We start from the raw sequence: 6,549 nt of genomic DNA on the forward strand, positions 1-6,549 counted from the left end.
GCGTTGCCTGTTCTTTTCCTGAATTGGTCTGGCTGCATTCACAATCCACCCAGTATTCGTAACTCGATTAAACAGAGGTTCCTAACAAGAAAGACACATTCATTATTACTTTCATTACACTATTAATTGTCAAGGCCAGACACAAACAATATTTATATAAATATGTATAAATGTATAAATATACACATACCCATGGAGGCAGGTTTTCATCGGTACTTTCTGTCAGGGAAAATGATTCGGGATAAGCTTTGAAAATGGACTTCGCTAGCCCATCCTTCATGTCTGTGGTAACTTGCTTAGGATCACTAAAAAATTATGAAATAAAATGAGAATATGTTTAACTAAGACCCATAGTATTCTGAATGCATGAGAATCACCTCACTAAGTTGTGATACATCCACTTGGTTAAGACTCGTACGACAAGCTTTCTGTCTTTCCTTTCAAGACTTTTCTTGTTGGAAAGGTTGTTTATAACAGCCAATCCTCTGCTCTCTTTTGGGAGCCTTTGGGTCAAAAGTGAGCCCACATCATACTGTAAAAAAGGAGAAAAGAATCACAAGGGCTTTTCAAAATTAGAAAGCTAAAAATTTTCAATAACAATAGAAAGAGCAAATACCTCAGGAAGTTCTCGATCTCTCCAGTTAATAGAAGGTTTCGCAATGGAGTTAGAGTTGTGCTCCTGTAAATTTGCACCTAGAGGTGAGTCAGGCTCACTGAAAGTGGAAGGGGAGCCAGGTTGTTTTGAAGTAGACGGTTGAGGAGAGCCAGGCCCTCTTGAAGTAGAGGGTTGAGAGCCACGTTCTCTTGAACTGAAATGCTGAGAAGAACCGGTATTCTTTCTGGCCCTCAGAACTCGAAAAGGTGCATCTTCTTTTGAAGTGGAGGGATCAGAAGCCCTTGATGAAGAGGGTAGACTTTGAGATGTAGATTGCTGTAACCACATGAAATGGTAAACAAATAAGGGAGTTGAAAGCATGATCAAAACTTCCACTCCACACACAACATGCAAATTAAAAGTTTCAGAAACTACTACTTACCTCCTCAAAAGCAGTTTTTGCTTTACGTTTTAATAGGTTCTGAGAATCTCTCTGTCGTTTCTCAGAATCAGTTACAAACTTTGGTTTGAAGGCAGCAATTATCTGAGCATCTGCAAACAAAAATCCTTATTTATTTACAAACCCGAACAAGAAATGTACTTGGTTGATTTTCCCTCACATTACCTTTCTGCTTTTCTTTAAAGTCCTCCCAAACCCGAAGTTGTTGATACATGACGCTTTTGTCATAGTTGCTCCTCTCCGCAAGATCATCTTCCGTCAAATACTTTCTTAGAGCAGCCTCCTCAATGGGATCAAGTTTAGCGTCTTCACCGTCACTGTAGCTTTCATCACTATTGATCTGAGCACAATGACAAGGAATATAAAAGCAATACTTCATGAAATTTTACGAGATACAGAAAACCGTTCAAAGAACACTTACAGAAAGCTTCTCGTTGGAAAATCCTTCGGGACCATTTCAGGAGGATGTACAGAAGGTTTCTTATTGGAAGGCGGAAGCACCTCAGAAGTATGTACAGAGATGGCATCATTCCAAAATCCATGGGGATTCTTGGAATTATTAGAAGGCGGAACCACAGAAGTATGTACAGAGATGGCATCATTCAAAAATCCATGGGGATTTTTGGAAATAAGATGCATTATCTTTACTATCTCAGCCCCCGAAAATCCTAATGGTTTGAGGGTCTCAGGCGTCAGAAAGAAGAAGGATTCTTCATCAAAATCTTCACCTGCGATTAATAACAAAAGAAATTAAAAAATTGCGACCACATAATATAAGAGTTGGCTCTAGGTGTAGAGGGAAGGATCACACTTCATCGCTCTACGATTCGGACCAAGCACAGTATGGCGGCCATTACCGGCCTGGCCTAGGCTGTGAGTGAGACTAACACATAGTCGCCCAGCAATAGCAAGATAATGAGCCTTTCAAACAGCAGAAAAATTACTCACGGATACATTTCTGTATGGTGTCTTCTTTCAGGCCACGCTGGCGCAGTGCATCTGCCAGCATTTCAGAATCCATCTTGTTGAAATCCAATTCACTGTCCACCGACGTCGGAGCGGGTTTAACTTTCAACGGAGCTAACCGCCACTGTTGTTGGCGCGAAAGGCAGTGCGCCTCCCGTTTCCCAGTCGACGATGCAGCCAACACGAAATGTTGATGTGGAGTCGAGTGACAGGACACCTGCGAGAAAAGTACACAAAACATGATCAAAGCAATTCTTTTTTTGTCATGATAGGATAAATTATGAGTAGAAAAAAAAATCAGAAGCGAAATGGTTCATTACAACTCACTTCGACAAGGATGTGCCGGAACTAAACGGGAATGTTGGTAGCACTCGCAAATAATTCAAATTCAAAAAAAAGAAAAGAAAATCCGGAGAAGTAGTAATTGTGAATACTATCGTCCATTCTAAAAAAAAGTACTGTTTTTTCCCGGTCATTTGGCTTTAGTTGAAAGCTATCCTGTTCAGAATTGATCAAATGCCTGCAGGTCGGCCGATCGATCGATCGATCGATGAGTCGGCAGGAGGGAAGGTTTTCGCGCCTCCGCGGCTCTCTCGAAGAGATCGCAACGGAATGAAAAAATTAAAGTGAAATTAATGAAAAGTCACAGTTGGAAAGGAGTTCGAGTTTCTAACCGTGAAAAGGCGGTCCTGATTATCGCCCGGCTTGAAAATCGGGCTTCAGTAGAATCATAGACAATCGAACCCACGGAGGGTGGTTCGATGTTCGATCGTGAATCGATCTCCGACCGCTTCGCTGGCTACGGACTTTCGCAGGACAGCGCCTGGAGTGAATTTTCAAACTTGACCAAACACACATCACCTTACAAATTTAGATTTGTCTCAAAAAGACAAACAAAAACTGTCAACAGATGCGATGGTTTAAAATGGAAAATAAAAGAGTTATAGAACTCCGATTATCTTTTTGACCATTTTAGCACTCTATAAATCCAATAATTATCTCATTTTCCATTTTTAACCATGACATGTGTTGACATTTTTCGTTTGTCTTCTCGAGACAAATCGAAATCTGTATGGTAATGTCTATTTGATTAAATAAAAAAATTCACTCTACTCAACGAAGTTAAAAAAGACATTAGAAGTTCAATAAATATTTCATTTTCCATTTTAACCAAGCCGAAAATCGAACCCTCATCTTGTCCCCTCGCGCTCGCCCCACCGTAAACGTGGGATAAAAAGAACATTGAAGGAGGTAGGCAAACCCGCCACCACCTCTGTCCGGCGGGTTTGCCTACCCTCCCCATCACAGGGGCGCTCGGCAAAGCGATGAGTGAGACTGACAATTTTTCTTGATATCAGCCTTGACAAGCTTATTTGTATTTTCAATCTTGCGTATTATAAACTTCTCTCTGTTTAATTTACATAGACTATGCACAATTTGTCAGAAGAGGAAAACTGCATAATTTTAAGCAGTTTTTGACACTGATCTTATGCATTATTTAGCATGTATTTGCGAATTATACGTAACATTACGCACAATTTGATCAAAAAGATAAATCATGCATTAGTTATGCAGAAAATTATGCATAACTTATGCATTACTTAATTATCCATAAGGTTATGCACTAAAAAAAGTGCATAAGAAATTAGTGTGAACTCTTGTAGGACCGATATTTGACTACATCTAGTGCTCCACGTGGAACTCCTTTTTCTACTGGTATTATCCAAGCATTTTCTGAAAATCTTAAAAGATAGATTACCAGAAGACAAAACAGCAGAGCAAGGCATCTCTTTCCATCAGCAGCGTAAAATCCGAAGTTTAAGTTGTGTTATGGACCGGGTCAGTCAACTCCTAGAAGGCTGGGACTGCTGGCGACACGAGGAAAAGACTGTCCCAAGTTACCCCGTAAAATTTCGATTTTTGATAAATTGAAGTCTGGACCGAAGATGGGAAAACTATAATCAACGCCCTTTCGCGAACGTTATTGTCTGTTAAGGGGTATTGAAATGCACGTTTTTTTGAATTCCATACCGGCACACTCGGAAAAGGGTTCATTCTTACCTAAAACCACCGCAAACCAAAGTTGAGACCGATCGAAAAATATTTAGGGGTCGCTACAATGGCTGAAAGTTGTAAATTTGACGTTATTTTTTAAACTGTACAACTTTGGAGTATTTGAAGCCCTGCGCAGCCGGTGTTGGTCCTAGCTTGTTGCCCCCGCAGACGTTTTTTTCCCGGGATCCAGGCCGACCAAAAGAACCCTACGGGATGCATTTTGAGCGAATGATAACGGAACTGGGTCCATTTTACGCTCAAAAAAGTGTATTTTTCTCCGCTTTCAGGGGTTTTTGAGGGGGGTTACCCTAGGGGGTTTTTGGGCACCGGGTTCCCAACCCAAGGGGGATTTTTGGATTGGGGAAAAATTTTTTTTTAAAGGCCGGTTTAGGGGAAACAATCTAAGTTTTTGGTTTTGCTCCAAAAGGGCCCTTTTTAAAATTGAAAAATATTTTATTTAATTTAAAATTAAAAAAAAATGGTTTTTACTCTTTCCTGGGCTTTTTTTCCAAAAAAGGGCCTTTTTCCCGGGAACCCGGGCGCCTTGGGGGGAAAAGTTCCCCCGGGTGAAATTTTAGGCTTTTCTACGGCTCGGGGGGTTTTTGAGAATCGCGCCAAGGGTTTGAAAAACCATTTTTTAAAAAAGTTCCCGAAGGTGCCCCGGGAATTTTGGGGGGGTTCCAGTTTTCCGGCCGCCGCTTTTCAAAAGGGGGTTTTTTAAAAAAATTTAAAAGTTTCCCGAAACCCCCCAAAGGGGAAAAAAACCCAAAACCCCCGCAAAAACTTTTTGGGCTCAGAAGAGAAAAACCCCTTTTGGGGGTCGGGGAAAAAACCTTCCCCTTTTTTCCCAACAAACCCCATTTTCCCCGGGCCGGGGCCGACTAGGGTGAAAAAAGAATTGAGCGCTGCCACGTTCCCCGAGGGTTAAATGGGGGGCCCTTTTCCCAAACCAAAGCCCCCAAATTTTTTTTTAAATTTTTACATCCCCAAAAAATTTCGTGGAAAACCCCCCCCCCAAAAATTTTCCTTGGGGAAAAAAATGGGAAAAAAAAAGGGCCAAACGGGCCGGGAAAAATTAAAATTTTTTTAAGGCCCCCGGGCCTTTAAATTTTAAAAAATTTTTTTTAGGGAAAAAAGCCGTTCATTTTTACCCGGGAAGTTTTTCCCCCCAGCGCACCCCCCGAACCGGCCCGGGGCGCTGTTTAGAATTTCCTTGTGACGGGAAGGGCAAAAGTTTTTGGTAAGGGCCAAAGGCTTTTTAAAATTTCCCCCATTTTTTATTTCAACAAGAGTCGAACCAAAAAAATTCCCCGGGTTTTTCGGGCCCCCCTTTTCTTGGCCGGCCCTTTTCAGCCAACCTTGTGTCCGAACAAAACCCAAAAATTTGGCAAAAGCCGCATCGCCGGCCGGGTCCAAAAAGGGACCATCCTTAAAACCCCCGCTTCCAAAGGGATGGGGCCGGGCCAGGGCAAAAACCCCAAAGAAGCCCCCCCGAGGGTGTCCAGTTTCCCCAAGGGGCCCCCGGGCCCTGCCCGGTTTAACCTTGGCAGTGCAAAAAGCGGGACCGCCCGCCACCCTTTTGGAAAAAAGGGGGGGAGGGCACATAAAAAGGGGAAGGGCCAAAAAATTTCCCCTTTCTTTTTCCCCGGGCCCCCCAAACGGGCAGGGTCCCTTTCCCTTTGGGAAGGGTTTTTTTTTTTCCCCCCCTTTCCCCTTTTTTTTTTAAATTTTCCCCCCCCCGGGCCCCCCCCCCCTTTGGTTTTTTTTGGGAAAAAGGGGGGGGCCAAATTTTCCCTTTCCCAAATTAAACCCCGTTTTCCCCCCTTTTTTTTCCCCCCCTTTTTTCCCCCCTTCGCGCCCAAAAATACCTGTAAAAGTACCTGCAGTTCTAGGTAAAGTTACTGCCCAAAATGTACCTAGGTACAGGTACAGTTACAATTGTGACTTGAGTACATAGGTACAGTTATAGGTACCAAAAAAGTACCTAGGTACAGTACCTAGGTACTTTTTACCTAGGTATTTCCCAGCCCTGTCCCGTAGGGTTCTTTAGGTCGGCCTGGATCCCGGAAAAAAAAGTCTCCGGGGGCAACAAGCTAGGACCAACACCGGCTGCGCAGGGCTTCAAATACTCCAAAGTTGTATAGTTTCAAAAATTACGTCAAATTTACAACTTTCAGCCATTGTAGCGACCCCTAAATATTTTTCGATCGGTCTCAAATTTGGTTTGCGGTGGTTTTAGGTAAGAATGAACCCTTTTCCGAGTGTGCCGGTATGGAATTCAAAAAAACGTGCATTTCAATACCCCTTATTGTCTGTGTATGATCTAACAACCCAGAGAGACTAATCCACCAAATCTGCATTTCACTCCTTGCACTAGGGTCAACTTGTCAATGATTTACATATTTTGTCAAAAACCCTATTAAGTAGTTTCCTGTTTCTCAAATACTAATTGTGATGTCATGCACCTTTCCAC

The sequence above is a fragment of the Thrips palmi genome, unplaced genomic scaffold (genome assembly GCF_012932325.1).
Source record: "Thrips palmi isolate BJ-2018 unplaced genomic scaffold, TpBJ-2018v1 HiC_scaffold_12, whole genome shotgun sequence".
NCBI classification, from domain to species: Eukaryota; Metazoa; Arthropoda; class Insecta; order Thysanoptera; family Thripidae; genus Thrips; species Thrips palmi.